Here is a 19,277-nt window from a genome sequence, read left to right on the forward strand (position 1 = left end):
CTAGTCTCTAATGAAACAGACTTTAAACCAACAGAGATCAAAAAAGACAAAGAAGGGCATTACATAATGTTAAAGGAATCGATTCAACAAGAAGAGCCAACTATCCTAAATATAAATGCACCCAATACAGAAGCACCCAGATTCATAATACAAGTTCTTAGAGACCTATAAAGAGACTTAGACTCACACATAATAATAGTGGGAGACTTTAACACCCCACTGTCAATATTAGACAGATCAACGAGACAGAAAATTAACAAGGATATTCAGGACTTAAACTCAGCTCTGGATCAAGTGGCCCTAATAGACATCTACAGAACTCTCCACCACAAGTCAACCACATGGCACTTATTCTAAAATCAACCACACAATTGGAAGTAAAACACTTCTCAGCAAATGCAAAAGAATGGAAATCATAACAGTCTCTCAGACCACAATGCAATCAAATTAGAACTCAGGATTAAGAAACTCACTCAGAAATCACACAACCACTTGGAATTTGAACAACTTGCTCCTGAATGACTCCTGAGTAAATAATTAAATTAAGGAAGAAATAAAGAAGTTCTTTGAAACCAATGAAAACAGAGACGAGACAACGTACCAGAATCTCTGGGACACAGCTAGAGCAGAGGGAAATTTACAGCACTAAATGCCAACATCAGAAAGCTGGAAAGATGTCAAATCAACACCCTAACATCACAGTTAAAAGAGCTAGAGAAGCAAGAGCCAACAAATCCAAAAGCTAGCAGAAGAGAAGAAATAACTAAGATCAGAGCAGAATTGAAGGAGATAGATGCATGAAAAACCCTTCAAGAAAAAAAACAATGAATCCAGGAGCTGGTTTTTAGTAAAAATTAACAAAATAGATAGACTGCTAACTAGACTAATAAAGAAGAAAAGAGAGAAGAATCAAACAGACACAATAAAAAATGATAAAGGAGATATCACCACTTACCCCACAGAAATACAAACTACCATCAGAAAATGCTATAAACACCTCTACACAAACAAACTTGAAAATCTAGAAGTGGATACATTCCTGGAAACATATACCCTCCCAAGACTAAACCAGGAAGAAGCTGAATCCCTGAATAAACCAATAGCAAGTACTGAAATTTAGGCAGTAATTAATAGCCTACCAACCAAAAAAGGTCTAGGACCAGACAGATCACAGCTGAATTCTACCAGAGGTACAAAGAAGAGCTGGTACCAGTCCTTCTGAAACTATTCCAAACAATTGAAAAGGAGGGACTCCTCCCTAGATCATTTTATGAGGCCAGCATCATCCTGATACCAGAACCTGGCAGAGACACAACAAAAAAAGAAAACTTCAGGCCAATATCGAAGCAAAAATCCTCAATAAAATGCTGGCAAACTAAATCCAGCAGCACATCAAGAAACTTATCCAACGTGATCAAGTCGGCTTCATCCCTGGGATGCAGGGCTGGTTCAACATATGCAAGTCAATAAACATAATCCATCACATAAACAGAACCACTGACAAAAATCACATGATAATCTCAATAGATGCAGAAAGCCCCTTTGATAAAAATCAACATCTCTTCATGTTAGAAACTCTCAATAAAATAGGTATTCATGGAACATATCTCAAAATAATGAGCTATGTGTGACAAACCTACAGCCAATATCATACTGAATGGGCAAAAGCTGGAAGCATTGCCTTTGAAAACTGGCCAAGACAAGGATGCCCTCTCTCACCACTCCTATTCAACATAGTATTGGAAATTCTGGACAGACAATCATCAAAGAGAAAGAAATAAAGAGTATTCAAATAGGAAGAGAGGAAGTCAAGTAGTCTCTGTTTGCAGAAGACATGATTCTGTATTTAGAAAACCCCATCATCTCAGACCAAAAACTCCTTAAGCTGATAAACAACTTCAGCAAAGTCTCAGGAGACAAAATCAAAGTGCAAAAATCACAAGCATTCCTATACACCAATAGACAAACAGCCAAATCATGAATGAACTCCTATTCACAATTGCTACAAAGAGAATAAAATACCTAGGGATACAGCTAACAAGGGATGTGAAGGACTCTTCAAGGAGAACTACAAACCACTGCTCAAGAAAATCAGAGGACACAAACAAATGGAAAAACATTCCATCCTCATGGATAGGAAGAATCAATACCGTGAAAATGGTCACACTGCCCAAAGTAATTTACAGATTCAATGCTATTCCCATCAAACTACCATTGACATTTTTCACAGAGTTAGAAAAAACTACTTTAAATTTCATATGGAACCAAAAAAAAAGCCCAGATAGCCAAGACAATCCTAAGCAAAAAGAAGGAAGCTAGAGGCATCATGCTACCTGACTTCAAACTATACTACAAGGCTACAGTATTTAAAACAGCATGGTACTTGTCCCAAAACAGACATAAAGACCAATGGAACAGAACAGAGACCTCAGATATAACACCACACATCTACAACCATCTGATCTTCGACAAACTGGACAAGACAAACAATGGAGAAAGGATTCCCTATTTAATATATTGTGCTGGGAAAACTGGCTAGCCATATGCAGAAAACTGAAACTTGACCTCTTCCTTACACCTTATACAAACATTAACTCAAGATGGATTAAAGACTTAAATGTAAAACCCCAAACCATAAGAACCCTAGAAGAAAACCTAGGCAATATCATTCAGGACATAGGCATGGGCAAAGGCTTCATGACGAAAATGCCAAAAGCAACTGCAACCAAAGACAAAATTGACGAATGGGATCTAATTAAACTAAGAGCTTCTGCCCAGCAAAAGAAACTACAATCAGAGCAAACAGGCAACATACAGAATGGGAGAAAAGTTTTGCAATCTGCCCATCTAACAAAGGTCTAATATCCAGAATCTACAAGGAACTTAAACAAATTTACAAGAAAAAAACAACCCCATAAAAACTGGGCAAAGGATATGAACAGACACTTCTCAAAAGAAGATATTAATGTGGTGAACAAATATATGAAAAAAAGCTCAACAGCATTGATCATTAGAGAAATGCAAATCAAAACCACAATGAGATACCATCTCACATCAGTCACAATGGCAGTTATTTCAAAAGTCAAGAAACAATAGATGCTGGCGAAGCTGCGGAGAAATAGGAATGCTTTTACACTGTTGGTGGGAATGTAAATTAGTTCAACCATTGTGGAAGATGGCGTGGCAATTCCTCAAGGATCTAGAACCAGAAATACCATTTGACCTAGCCATCCCATTACTGGGTACGCACCCAAAGGAATATAAATAATTCTACTATGAAGACATATGCACATGTATGTTTATTGTAGCGCTATTTACAATAGCAAAGACATGGAACCAACCCAAATGCCCTTTAATGATAGACTAAATAAAGAAAATGTGGTACAGACACACCATGGAATAATACGCAGCCTTAAAAGGAATGAAATCATGTCCTTTGCAGTGACATGGGTGAAGCCGGAAGCCATTATCCTCAGCAAACTAACACAGGAACAGAAAACCAAACACTGCATGTTCTCACTCATAAGTGGGAGCTGAACAATGAGAACACATGGACACAGGGAGGGGAGCAACACACACTGGGTCCAGTCACGGGGTGGGGGAGTGAGGAGAGGGAGAGCATTAGCATAAATAGCTAATGCATGCCGGGCTTAAAACCTAGATGACGGGTTTGATAGGTGCAGGATGCCACCATGACACACGTAGACCTATGTAACAAACCTACATGTCCTGCACTTGTATCCTGGAACTTAAAGTAAAATTCAAAACAAAAGAAATATTTTATGTGAAACTGTTTTATAATCATATACAAATAACCATAATGAAAACAATACTGACATTAATAGAGCTTTGTCATAAAATGCTTTTCAGTTTCTTATATGTATAGCTTCCCATAGTCCTCAAAACATAGATATTTCTGTATTTCAGTGGAGGAGGTTGTGAGATTATGAGACTTGCTCAAATTCATGTAGTTAGTGCAGGCTAAACTCAGGTTCTGATTCCAAATCCGATCATCTTTCCAGTATCTTATGCTGCCTCCAAGCTGTTTTCACTGAGGCTAGGAAGTATAGTAAACTCTAAGATACAAAAAATTAGCTGAATTTTTGCTTGGAGAAAACGCTACCATATTGATTAGAAAAAGGAAAAAGCTGGAGCACCTTCTTTGCTTGTTAGCTTCCTCTCACAGACTTGAGCCCTTCAATGCTTATTGTAAGACAATGTGCTGGATGCAGGTATCAAAAGACGACTGGCTCAGGGCCTCTGCTACAAGACAACCACAATGAAGCCCAGGAGACAGAAATGTGGACAAGGACATACCAAAATTTCTGTGTGCTGTAACAGATTATTAGTTTGTACCAGTAGTACAGTAAGAGGACCTCAGTAAGAGGAGCAGTTAGGTCTGCCTTATGGTGTCAGAAGGAATACAGATTAAGAAAACCTTCATATTGTCTACAATGTTGAATATGAGATTGAAAGAAGGGTAGGATTTTGCCAGGAGGAGCAGCCCAGGCAAAGAATAGCATGAGCAAAACAAGGAAGAGTCAAAATGAGCTGTTCACAGAAGTCCAGTATGGCTAGATGTCAGGGAACAAGTAAGGGAATGGCAGGAGGTCAGGTTGGTCAGATCACTAGGAGCTACCCTGTGTTGCCTTTATAAGTCTGGCCTTTACCCTTAACAACAAGGTACAAGTCCAGGTCCTATTTACCTTTGTATGATTAGCACCCAACATAATATTGTAAAATATAGCCAGCTCGTCTTCCACGTATGTTTGTTGAATTTATTCCATCTTTAAACACACACAAGGGATTCTCAGGATCAGATTTGCATTTCAGGATCTGGCTAAATACTGAAATGAAAGATACTGGTGAAGATAAGCTGGCAAGAGATTACTACAGAGACATGGGAGGCTTTGAAATGTAGGAATGAAAAAAAAAAGGCCCACTTTAGAAACACTGTTGGTGTGCTCAAGAGAAAGAAGGGAATGCCAAAATTTTAATTGCAATAATGAATGCTATTATCCAAGATGAGACCCAGGAGAGGACTTTCAATGCCACTGCTGGTAAATATATTCCAGTCCTTCTGAATATGCCTCAAATAACTTGAAGTACTAGTCATTGATATTAACAGCCCTATATTCATAAGAAAATTAAGACCAAATAAATCATTAATGCCCTACTTGGCTAAAAGTCTCTGGACAGGCAATTCAGAACATTTCTAATTTGGCATGTTGAAAATTGGAAACTGGTCCTTCATGACACTATAATCAGGAGATCCTCATATGCACTAAATAGTTTTCTCTGCTATATGTGAGAATTAAGTCCTCATATAATGTTCTATTAACTAAAGGAACATTATATAAAAAATGAGAAAACTATTATTTAAATGTTAGTGATATTTAAAGTACTGTTATTGTATTCTCTCCACATCTGCACCCTACATCTCAAAGAAAATCCATAATATCTATAATTAAATAGGAAATATCCTGAGCCCATAAGTAGAATAGTATATAGTTTACAGAAAAATATTTTAAAATCAGATATAGGAAAAGAGCTGCCATGATCCTACAGAGGAAAATCAATTATTCTTCTTAAACCAATTTATAGGCTTAATGAAATTCGAATAAAAAGTCCCAGCAGATATTTTTCAAGCTTTACAAAACCATTCTAACATTCATCTGGAAGAAGCCAAGAAAATTTTGAAAAATTGGAATAATGAAGGGGCATTTATTGTATCTACCATATATTATCATGAAATTTGTAATGATTAAAACATTCAAGATTTAGTAAGGAGATCTATGGAATAAAATTTAAAAAACTATATAAGAATTTATTACATAAAAAGGAATTCAGTATGTGAAAAACTGAAGCATTTTGAAATGTGCTATGTGATTTGTTGTCTACTTGGGAAAAAAATTAAAGTCAGATCCTCACCTAATATTCTGTATAAGAAATCAAAATATTAAAATGTAGTTTAGTTTCATTATATTTAAAAAATTTCAGGCCGGGCGCGGTGGCTCACGCCTGTAATCCCAGTACTTTGGGAGGCTGAGGTGGGCGGATCACGAGGTCAGTAGATCAAGACTATCCTCACTAACAATGTGAAACCCTGTCTCTACTAAAAATACAAAAAATTAGCTGGGCGTGGTGGCGGGTGCCCGTAGTCCCAGCTACTTGAGAGGCTGAGGCAGAAGAATGGCCTGAACCCAGGAGGCAGAGCTTGCAGTGAGCCGAGATCACACCACTGCACTCCAGCCTGGGCGACAGAGTGAGACTACGTCTCAAAAAAAAAAAAATTCAATCCCAATTTAATATTTTTAGACAAATTATATTATTTTTTAACCTTAGTGGTATATTGAAGCAGTAGAAAAGTTGTTTTACCTGACTTTGAGGAAACACCATTATTAAGTATGTGCTCATGTAAAAATTGCTGTAAGCTACATTTTTTCCTTTTTCCTTCCTAACAAAATGATGAGATCAACTTCAACCATATGGAAGCATTTCTACACTTAGTTTGAGGAGGAAAAAATCAAATTTGCAAACAATGTCAAACAAAATATGCATTTCCAAATTCTAGCAAGATGACCAAACACATCCTTCTCTTTTTAGAAAGACCTCATCTAAAATAGGACAACTATTCTGTTTCCAGAAGTCTTCGAATAATATTTATATTTTTAAAAAACTAGAAAAGGAAAGTCAACCACAGAAATAACTCATGAAGAAAAATAATTAGATACAATTCCAAAGAACAGCTATTACAGTCAATGAGTTTGGAGTATTCTCCCTGCCCCCATGAAACTTCCCTGAACGTTAGGCTTTCTATATCTTATATGCAGAAATCTATACCATTCCTATACTCCATTTTTATATCTGTATTGACACTGTGGAGGACAATTCCAAAAAGATCATTATTTTCTTTGTTCAAATCTAACATTGATAGATTGTTCTGCTCTCTAGTTCTGCCTGTTTCTCAGAAACTGGCCCAAACCACATAAATGAACAACTTCAACACAGCTGCAAAATGCTCAGCAACAGTAATATTAGAGGTGGAATAACATGCACACGGAATAGTGCTGTCAGGAGTGAAATTCCACTGGGAGAGTGAAATTCTGTTTAGGGTCTGGTATTATCCAAGGACTTTCTACCATTCACTTCCATTCTAACCCCTAGATTTAGGTCTATGAAGGTACAAGTTAATGATGACTCAGGCTGTGAATACTGACAAGAGTGGAATATCTTGGTTTTCCAAGGTTGGATGTTTCCATAGCTGAATTATGGTGACAGAAATCTGGACTATGATCTCAGAGGACAAGGGGTCTTTGCCCTCATGCTGATCTTCAGTCACACAGAAAAGTGTAAGAGAGGGAAGAGGACAGGGCCTGTATCTAATGAAATTGGCCAGTGCCAGGCAGACATTTCGGTATTTGGGGGCCTTCCCATCAGGGCCATTCTGCTACTATAGAAAATAACAAAATATGTCCTTTCATTATGAGAGTTCCTACCCCCACCCAACAGGGGACTCCAAATCTGGGAGAATTTCTTTCCTTTGTTATCCACCTGCACATATGATGTATCTGAAATATTGTTGAGCCTTCTCTCCCAGGGCATATCACAGCTCTCTATTATAATAAGGCCCATCTTTACTCATGGTCTTTGGGGTTTGATTTCTACTTCTGGATCACAGATTGCAACCCTAAAATCTGATTTCTGAATTTTGCTCCCAGGAAAGGGGATAAATCCTTCACCAGGAACTGGATATCCAACTGAGTACATACTTTAATAAGAGCATAGCAGCCTGATCTTTCCTGTCCACAAAGAGAATCTTTGGTTATGTTAACTAACACAAATAAGATGTGACAGCCATTCTACACAAAAGCCTAGGGAAAGCTTGTGAGAAAATAATTCATCCTGAGTTATAGTAAACCAGGCTGAACTCTAGATAAACAACATTTTGGGGCATCTTTCATTTGGTCCAAAGCCACTTACTTTTTCATGGTTAATTATATGTCGAGCTAGACTGGGTGCTACATAGAAGAAATGAAATATTGACCTCTCTCTCTCTTTCTCCCTTTCTCCTTCTCTCCCTCACCTTCAGTCCTCCATTTCTTTCTCCTTTACTCACTCCTTGCCTCTCCTCTCCCCATCCCTATTTATGTATATTAATAATATCACATTGGCAGTGGACCAATAAAAAGTATATAGTTATATGTTTGTCGACTTTAATGGCTAGTGCAGATCTCTATTTAGGCTTCCCTTGGAGCTTATGTTTTCCTTAGTTTGATAGGTTTATAGAGGCTTAAATATACAGGAATTAAGATGGGTGAGACTCTTCGACCAATCCATCTTGTTGATAAAAGTTACTTCCTTGCAGTTTAATTTAAGGAGAATCCTGAATGAAGAAAGGAAAAAATAAGTTAATTACCATTTGCCGACTGACAGGCATTTGGTAAGCAGATTATCTATTTTACAACTCTATAAGGTTGGTATTATTAATCTCATTTTCTAGATAAGAAACTGTGCTCAAGATCACACAGGCAGTTAATTGCAGAGCTGGGATTCAAACCCAATTCTGATTCTAAAGCCCTTGTTATAACCATGCAGAGTTGGCAAATTTGTACTACATGTGGTGTTGTTCCTTTTTGCTGAGCCTATAGTAAGAGAGCTCAATACTCCCTCATTTATCTCAGAATTGGCCTAAGATTTTTTCTCAAGATAGAGTGCCAGGCCCTGTTTACTAAAACTGGCACCCAAGATGAAGCCTATTTGCTGCCAGTGAAGGGTTGAGAGATGGGAGGCTATAGGACAATGTCTGGAACAAGATAGAGGCAGATGTGAGAGAATAACACATATAGGAGGACCAAATAGATTTGCTTGATTGGAAAGAAGAAAAAGACAGGGAAATGGGGGATGATGAGAAAAGATGATGAAAGAGATCTGGAAGGCTCTGGCTGGAGCTGGAAGGTGCTGGTTAGAAGATCATGATACACACCCCTTGACAGTCCAAAATGCTGCTGAGGAAGTTGTAAAGACTTGGATTCAAGCAAAGAAGGCTCTAATAACCTGAAATGATTTGACCTGGCTGTAGGGCCTGGTGAGAAGGAGGAAAAATGCATCAGGATTTTGTTATTTATTTCACATGAAAAAGCAAACTTTTTCTTTTGGAGCTTAAGCCCTGCTATAAACCTGACTGTAAGTGTGAACATTGAGGAACTGAGGTTGAGAAGAACTGTATTTTATTTTGTATGCTAGACTATTTAGCTTAATTGAAATATGAAGATTCAGAAAAATAGCATCACTGAATAGCAAGAGCATGGGCCCCAGAGTCAGACACTTATCTGATTTGTGACCTGGCTCCACAGTTCATTAGCCATGTGACCTTGGGTAAGTTGTTTAACTTCCTTGATCCATGTCATATGGAAAGAACAGAACCTATTTCCCAAAAGTGTTGTGAGAATTAACAAGAAAACGAGAAACAAAGGTAGTGTCTGGTACACTGTTGGCACTCAATAAATGTCAGTTTCCTCTTCTTGGTTCTGGTTTTTGAGCTTTGTAAATCATTTAATATTTGTGCACCTACATTCTTTGATCTGTAAAATAAAGATAATAAAACTTGCTTTGCCTATATTACAGGGTAGTGGTTCTCATACATTAGTGTGTAAAGAATTATTTGAGGTCTTTATTCAAAATGCCAATATCTGGCTCACATCCCCACACATTGCTTCAGGAGGTCTGAGCTGGAGCCTAAGAATCATGCTGCATGCTTAGCAATCCCTCTAGGTGCTTCTAATGCAGGAGGACCATGGACTATACTTCTGACAAATTCTGATCTTAGCAGCACCTATAAGGGGAGAGCATTCTTGGAGGGGAAAGCAGGGTTGTGAGGGAAAGAAGAGGGAACAGAGGAAAAACTGGAAAATAAGAAAGTGAGGAAGAATATTTCTCAAGACCATCTGACTAGTAAAGTGTCAAATCGAAGTCTATGTTTCAGTACTCCAGCCTCCATCTCCAATGTTCGACAGACTGACTTCTCTGGTATTAGAGACAGAGAGAAACATCCTCCATTATAATGACAGTATTTTTTTTGTTGTTGTTAAAATTAGAAGAAAAAAAACAAGTTTAAGTTTGAAAAAAATTGTTATATGTCTTTATACCAATGGAGTGTAAATATAATTTTTAATATGTCTTTAAGGAAGGGACTCATGAAGTCAAAAGTGCCTTGGGCCCATAAAAGTCACAACGGAAGTCTGTGTATAGGAATACAGTAAAATTTCCATCCTCATCCTCTTATACAGCTTTCATACCTACCCATGCTTTGAGGAAAAGATGGAATCAATAAATCAGGATTAGGCACTTAGTAGAAGTGTTGGTGATTAGACACAACTAAAGACAGAAATCTGGATATAAAATGGCAATTTTTCTATTTGTGCTTTATTGAACATATAGCATATATCATGTGGTCTGCCATGATGGCAAAGACCATTATTTGCTTCCTAGTTTTGTCCTGCTTCTAACTCCTTTGCTCAACTTTAAATGCTTCCCATAGCTCTCTGAGCCACGATAGGAGCAGAAAACTGTCTAGCTTTCTATTCTAACACAGGTTCAGGTTAGAATATTCCACTAGCAATTCTGTAGAATGTTGGATTAACTTCCATTCTTCATTCTTCACTCATTCAACAAACTGGAGTACCTATAATGTACCAGGCTTGTTGCTAGCACTGCATATACAATAGTAAATACAACATACTTCTTGCTCTTATGGAATTTATAATCTATAAAGGACAAGCAAACAAACAATAAATATATAGTTAGAAAGTATAACTATCTATAGCCTGTTAGTTTAGATAGAGAATTACTTTGCTAGATGACTCAAGAAAGCACTCTGATGGATGAGAAGAAACCAGCCATGTGGGGAGGAGACTGCTCTAGCATGGTACTAGCTTAGCACATAACCAGGCCCATGAGGACTGAGTGAGGTAAGAAAAAGAGAATGTGGTAGAAGATAAAAATGAAGATCTGGATAGAGGTCAGCTCATTCATTGTAAAGCCCTGCAGGCCATGGTCAAGACATTACATTTTATTCTAAGAGAAATGAAAAGTCATTAAAGCATCTTTAGCAAGTGACTGACATCATATGAACTAGGTTTGTAAATGATTCTTCTGGCAACTGAGTGAACAGATAGGAGGGGAACAAGATGCACGCAAGCAGAGTAGTAATGAGGGTACTGAGGCAATCCAGGTTCTCTGAATCCTCCAAATTGTAATTCTTTTTTTTAACGTTTCCTTTACTGCCATCACCCACCGAAACCAGAGTGCATATTCGAAGTCAATGTGATCCAAACATGTTAGTGGAACATTAATCCCTCAAGATGGTCTCTGAAAGTAAGATGCTGTGGTCAAAAAAATTCAGAAAATTCTGCATGCTAAATCCCCTTCTTGGAGATTCCGAATGTAAACTAATATATTAAAAGCACAGGTAAGTGTTTCAGTAAATGTGTGGATCCCAGCATTTCTCAAGCTTACTTGACCATGGAACGTTTTATTTTTTTTTCCTCCACATAATGTTAATATCCTGTAGAAGTGATATTCTCCAGAGCATACTTAAGAAAGTGCTGCCATAAGTCATTCTAACCAAGAGTCAAGCAAATTCCATGTGCTTGGTTTACTGGGTCCCTTCTCCTTTACCTCTCCATTTATTATTCTAATAGTTTAGACAATATTTTCTGAATCATCATATATTATGTAAGGATATCACCCCTCACATATGGTATTTCTTCTCTCCATTTCTACCTTCTATTTCTATCAACTGTCCCTTTACTTTTATATTGCCAAGGTTGGCAAAGTTTTCATTCTTTCTGTAACTATAGTTCTCTTTCTTGTTTCGGGATCTGGCTGTCCTATAAGCCAGCTGTTGGATATCCTTAATTGATTCTCTATATCAATAATATTTCTCTGTCTCTGTATAAAGCTTGGTGTATAGGAGCTTTATCTTTTATCTTCTAAATATTTTATTAGACTCTTAAACGCTTTTTGGAAATATAATTTACATATCATACAATTCACTCAGAGAAGTGTTCAATTCAGTAGTTTTTATTATATTGTAAGTGTTGTGCAACCATTAACAATCTAATTCTAGAATATTTCATCATTCCAAAAAGAAACCCTGTATCCATTACAGACACTCTTCATTTCCCCACAATCTTCACCAGCCCTAAGCAACTACTAAACTATGTTTTGTTTCTATTGATTTGTGACATTTAATATAAAAGGAACCATACAATGTATGGCCTTTTGTGACTGGCTTCCTTCAGTGACCATAATATTTTTAAGGTTTATCCATGTTATAACATGTATTGGTGCTTCATTTCTTTTCATTGTCTAATAATATTTAATTGTATGGATATACCACATTTTCCCTATTAATCAAGTGATGAACCTTTGGATTGTTTCTATTTTTTAGCTATTATGAATACTGCTGCTATGAATATTTGTGTACAAGTTTTTGTGCGGATATATTTTTTTATTTCTCTTAGGAAGTGCTTAGCCTTATGTTAACTACATTTAACATTTTAAGTAATTGCCAGACTGTTTTCCAAAGCAGCTGAACCATATTATATTCCCATTAGCATTGTATATGGGTTCCAATTTTTCTACATCCTCTCCAATATTTGTTATTGTATATAATCTTTTTGATTATAGCTATTTTAGTGGATGTCAGGTGGTATCTCGCTGTGGTTTTGATTAGCATTTCCCTAACAACTAACAATGTTAAGTATCTATTCACGTGCTTATTGGCCATTTGTATAACTTGGTAAATATGTCCACTCATATCCTTTCTGTCCATATTTTAGTTAGGTAATTTGTCTTTTCATTGTTGAGTTGTAAGAATTCTTTAAATATATTCTGGATACCATTCTCTTATCAGATATATGACTTGCAAATATTTTCTCCTATTCTGCATGTTATCTGTTCACATTCTTGATGGTGTCATTCGACACACAAAAGTTCTTAGTTTTGGTAAAGTCCAATTTATCATTGATATATTTTATCACATTTGCCTTTAGTGTTGTATCTAAGAAATCACTCCTTAAACTTTATTAGAAAATTTCAGCAAGAATATATTTACTTTCAAAATGATCTTTTTGTACTGATTCATAGCTTTTTCATGGAAATTGCTTTTACTCCATAAATATCATATATTTCTATGTCATTATAAGGATACCAATTACAGATTTTTATTTTTAAAGCACTGGATCTTGAATTATAATTCTTCTTGGGTCAATTGTTTAATTAATTTATCTTGGTTTTTATCTTTCATGCTACTGATTTCTTTTTTGTGTCTTGTGATCTTTGGCTCTCTACAGGCATACCACAGAGGTATTGCAGGTTCAGTTCCAGACCACTGCAATAAAGTGAATATCACAATAAAGAGAGTCACACAAATTATTTGGTTTCTCAGTACATATAAGAGTTATGTTTACACTATACCATAGTCTATTAAGTATGCAACAGCATTATGTCTAAAAGAACAATGTATATACCTTAATTCAAAATACTTTATTGCTAAAAATGCTAACGATCATCTGAGCCTTCAGTGAGTCATAATCTTTTTGCTGATAGAGGGTCTTGCCTTGATATGGATGGTGCTGACTGATCAAGGTGGTGATTACTAGAAGGCTGGGATGGCTGTGGCAATTTCTTAAAATAAAACAACAGGGATGTTTGCCACATTAAGTGATTCTTCCTTTCATGGAAGACTTCTCTGTAGCATTCAATGCTGTTTGATGGCATTATACCCACAGTAGAAACTCTTTCAAAATTGGAGTCAATCCTGTCAAACTCTGCCACTGTTTTATCAACTAAGTTTATGTAATATTCTAAATCCTTTTGTATCATCTCAACACTGTTCAGAGAATCTTCATCAGGAGTAGATTCCATCTCAAGAAACCTTTTTATTTGCTCATTTATAAGCAACTCATCATCCATTCACATTCTATCATGAGATTGCAACAATCGAGTCACATTTTCAGGCTACACTTCTAATTCCAGTCTTCTTGCTATGCCCACTACATCTGCAGTTACTTACTCCACTGAAGTCTTGAATCCCTCAAAGTCATCCACAAGGGCTAGAGTCCACTTCTTCCAAACTCCCGTTAATAATGCTATTTCATCTAGCATTAGGTGCAGCACACCAGCATGGCACATGTATACGTATGTAACTAACCTGCACAATGTGCACAGGTACCCTAAAACTTAAAGTATAATAATAAAAAATAAATAAATAAATAAATAAATTTTTTAAAAATGCTATTTCAACCTTTTCCCATGAATCACAAATGTTCATAATGGCATCTGGAATGGTGAGTCTTTTCCAGAAGGTTTTCAGTTAACCTTGCCCAGATCCATCAGAGAAAGAATCACTATCTATGGCAGCTATGGCCTTATAAAATGTACTTCTCAAATAATGTATTTCTTAAATAATAAGACTTGAAAGTCAACATTACTCCTTGATCTCTAGGCTGCAGAATGGAGGGTGAGTTAGCAGGCTTAAAAAATTAATTTCTTTTGTACATTTCCATCAGAGCTCTTGGGTGACCAGGCACATTGTCAATGAGCAGTAATATTTTGAAAGGAATCTTTTTTTCCTGAGCAGTAGGTCTCAGTAGTGGGTGTAAACTATTCAGTAAACCATGCTGTAAACAGATATGCTGTTATCCAGGCTGTATTGTTCCATTTATAGAGTACAGGTGGAGCAGATTTAACATAATTCATAGAGACCCTACGATTTTCAGAGTTTCAGATTTCCAAGAGAAGGATGTCTCATCCATATTGAAAATCGGTTGTTTAGTCACTTTCATTAATTATCTAAGTTGCATCTTCTGTACAGCACTGGCTGCTTCCCCTTGTACTTTTTATGTTATGGATATAGTTTATTTCCTTAAACTTCATAAACAAACCTCTGCTAGCTTCCAACTTTCCTTCTGTAGCTTCCTCACCTCTCTCAGCCTTTATAGAATTGAAGAGAGTTAGGGTCTTGTCCTGGATTAGGATTTGGCTTAGGGAATATTGTGGCTGGCTTGATCTTCTATCTAGATCACTACAACCTTCTCCATAGCAGCAATAAGGCTGTTTCACTTTCTTATCATTCTTGTATTCACTAAAGTAGCACTTTTAATTTCCTTCAAGAACTTTACCTTTACATTCACACCTTGGCTAACTGTTTGGCACAAGAAGCCTAGCATTCAGCCTGTCATGGCTTTCAACATGCCTTCCTCATTAAGCTTAATCGTATTGAGCTTCTGCCTTAAAGTGAGAGACATGTAAGTCTTTCACTTGAGCACTCAGAGGCCATTGTAGTGTTATTTATTGGTGTAATTTTAATATTGTTGCGTCTCAGGGAATAGAAGAGCCTGAGAACAGGGAGAGAGATGGGAGAATGGCTGGTGGGTGGAGCAGACAGAACACACATTTGTTGATTAAGTTTGCCATCTTATAGTTCATGGCGCTCCAAAATAATTACAATAGCAGCATCAAAGATCGTTGATTACAGATCACCATAATAGATATAATAATAATGAAAAAGCGTGAAATGTTGCAAGAATTACCAAAATGTGACACAGACACATGAAGTGAGGTACTACAAACCTTCAATTTATAAAAAATTCAATATATGTGAAGCGCAATAAATATGAGGTTTGCCTGTACTCATTTTTAAAAATTAGGGACTAAGTAGATTTGTCAAGGTAGAGGTATAGGTTTTTCGCTGTTATTGGATATATAATTTTTTTAGATAAATCTCCTTTTGACTAGGATTTCTATTTTGTAGGCAGAGCTTGTTGAACAATATGAGACAAGAAAAACCATAATGAAAAGAATATTCTAAAACAATAAAAACATGTTTTAGGACACACACAAGAAAAGCACTAGATTAAGATAAAATTGTCATTACATAGATGATGCATAAAAGTTTACAAAAGAAAAACAAGAAACTGATATAACTCTAAATAGTAATTCTCATGCCTTTAGATAAAACTGATGATTAAGAATAGCCAGTTCCCAAATAAGGAAATGAAAACAATAAAATAGGCACTTTATTAAGTAATTCCCATTTTCCAGGCCACAGGCTGATCCCTGAAGATACTAAATACGAACATGAAGATTCTATCTCTGTCTTCATAGAGTTCATATCCTAACTGGAAAGACAGTCCTGTTTAGTTCTGTAACTACCTCAATAAAAAAGCTTACTCAGCAATCCCACCTATGGGTATGTATCCAAAATAGAGGAAGTCAGTGTATCAAAAAGATTATGCACACCTCAATGTTTATTTCAGCAATATTCACAATAGTCAAGATATGGAATCAACCTGTGTCCATTAAAGGATGAATGGATAAAGAAAATGTAGTATGTATACACATGGAATACTATTCAGCCATAAAAAGAGTGCAATTCTGTCATTTTCAGCAACACGGATGGAACTGGAAGACATTATATTAAGTGAAACAAGCCAGGCACAAAAAGACAAATATTGTATGTTCTCATGCACATGTAGGAGCAAATGAAAAAGTGGACCTCACGGAGGTAGAGAATTGGTGGTAACCAGAGGCTAGGAAGGGAAGGAGAGAGGGAGGATGAAGAGAAGTTGGTTAATGGGTACAAAAACACAGTTAGATAGAAGGAATAAGTTCTAGTGTTCAATAGCACAGTAGTGTGACAATAGTTAACAGTGGCTTATTGTATATTCCAAATAGCTAGAAGAGATTTGGAATGTTCCCAACACAAAGAAATAATTTAAAAATTGTCATAAATATGTACAACAAATACGTACGATTTTTATGTATCAATAAAATTTTTTAAAAACTTAGACATTGGTATAGTTTCATAAAACTGAAGTTAGTCATGATGTATAAAATCAACATAAGCCATTCAAATCATTATTTATACAATGCTTTTCAATGCTTCATAATTACAATTATGCATACTGTTTTTACGTTAGATGACCTTAAAATCAGTTGTTGAATAAGACAGATACTACTCATTCAACAAGCATTTATAACACACTTACTATGTTCCTAGATTCTGAAGATATAGAATGAATAAAACAAATGGGGTCCTGACCCTACTCTGTGGTTTATCATGGCTGGCAGATATATAAACAAATGTTATCATCAATTTGATAAGTGCTATAGCAGAAAAATACAGTGCCATGCAAGGACAGAGGAGGCCCTAAGAAACCCTGCCTCAACATGTCAGAGAAGATCTAGAGAAAGGAGAAAAACAAGAGGAGAGGCTGGTATTCTTAACAAAATGAAACAAAATAAAAAGATGTAAAGGTATAAAAGAGTAGGGTATCTTCCAAAATTTACATTAAAAATTTACTGTACTTTGATGTAGTTAGATGTAATTAGAGGGCAAGGGGGTATCACTGCTTATTAGCTGCAAATTTAGGCAGGCGCAGACCCTAAACGTCATGAGTGCATCTGAAAGGGTTTGGATTTCAAGCAGAAGTGACTTGACCAGATGTTGCATTAAAAAAAAAAAAAAAAGAAGAAGAAGAAAAAAAACTATTCTGTAATCCTAGCACTTTGGGAGGCCGAGACAGGTGGATTACCTGAGGTCAGGAGCTCAACACCAGCCTGACCAACATGGCGAAACCCCATCTCTACTGAAAATACAAAAATTAGCCAGGCATGGTGGCACACACCTGTAATCCCAGCTACTCGGGAGGTTGAGGCAGGAGAATTGCTTGAACCCAGGAGATGGAGGTTGCAGTGAGCCGAGATCATGCCACTGCACTCCAGCCTGGCTGACAGAGTGAGACTCTGTGTTTAAAAAACAACAATAAAAAATAACTACTCAGGAATCTATATGGAAAGATTATTAGAGTTTGAGGCTAGCTAGATACCAAGAAATCACTTAGGATTAAAAACAGTAAGGTTGAAAATAAAATAAGGTTTAAAATAAAAATGAAAAGAAAATGGGATATGAGGGATAATAAGAAATCAGAAATTACAGTACTTAATAACGAATTGAGTGTGTGAACAAAGGAAAAGACTGATCTAAAACGGCTTCCATGTCTGGGTCTCAGGCAAAATGGTTATTGCGTTACTAACCAAATTTGGGGGATAAGAGGAAACATAAGAATTTGGTTGTGTTACTAACCAAATTTGGGGGATAAGAGGAAACATAAGGATTTGAAAATGCTGAGTTCTTTTCATAGTTAACAGAATTCAAGTTAAAACAACCATGCAACATGATCTTGCATTAATTAAAATAGGGTAAATTAATAAAATTGACAACATTTATTGCTATAGATATTGAGGAAAAAGATATACTAATATATTGCTGCCCTGAAACCTGATGAAATTGTTCTGAAAAAAATTTGGCAACAAATATAAAAGCCATAAAAATTATCATATACTTTGACCAAGAAACCCTACTTTTTGGAATATAGCCCAAGGATATAATTCAAAAGAAATAAATAACCGATTTTTATAAAAATGTTTATAGCTGTGCTATATATTACAAGCAAAATTTGGAAACAGTCCAATGCCCAACAGTGAGGGAATGCTTAGGCAGATTTTGGTGCACTAATGCAATGGTATATTTTATTGCTATTAAGAATGACAATATGAGAACTATGTAGAAATAAGGAAAGGGTCATGTGAAGCAATGAGTAAAAAATGCAGCACTCAAAATGATGCATATACAATGATCACAACTATGTAAAATTATATCTGTATAACCAGGAGGATTAGAAAGGAATACAGAGCTGGTAATTTAGAGTGCTGACATTTTTGTTATTGTTAGTTCAAGTTGCTGGGGATGTTTATGTGTTTCTAGTTATATTTCACTGTATATTTAGTACATACACATTAAGAGAGATAAATCTCTATTTTTTTTTTCTGACACATAAAAGAAAAATTCCTGATCAGTATCTTTCCTTGCCTTGCGTGATTTTAAAAAATGATTGTCTGATTCAGTCAAAACTAAATAGGAAAAGTGGTAGCAATTCTCTAGAATATCTGCTAATAGGCCTATTAAGACCTTTAATCTACCAGTATTTGTAGTGTTTTGCAACTTTTTAACCCAGCTTTGCTGGCCAAGATTTTGTAAAGCTTCACTTTCTACAAGAGGACACTGGTATAGAGTAATTTTTTTTTGTTTTAAAAAATATAAAATGATGCTATAAGATGCATAATATTAATTGTGGTTTCTCAAACAATGTTTCCTTTCCAACCCATCCTAGAGATTGTGATATACCTTCCCCATCCCACCACCCCCT

The 19,277-nt window shown here is 36.1% G+C and overlaps 1 protein-coding gene across 3 annotated transcripts in view; it reads right to left on the minus strand.

The window, feature by feature from the left end:
- The window catches only part of HPSE2 (heparanase 2 (inactive)), a 780,051-nt gene that overhangs the window by 247,419 nt on the left and 513,355 nt on the right, over positions 1-19,277 (minus strand). The gene's annotated exons all lie outside the window — the stretch shown is intronic.

This window comes from Pan paniscus, chromosome 8 (assembly GCF_029289425.2).
Source record: "Pan paniscus chromosome 8, NHGRI_mPanPan1-v2.0_pri, whole genome shotgun sequence".
Lineage (NCBI taxonomy): Eukaryota > Metazoa > Chordata > Mammalia > Primates > Hominidae > Pan > Pan paniscus.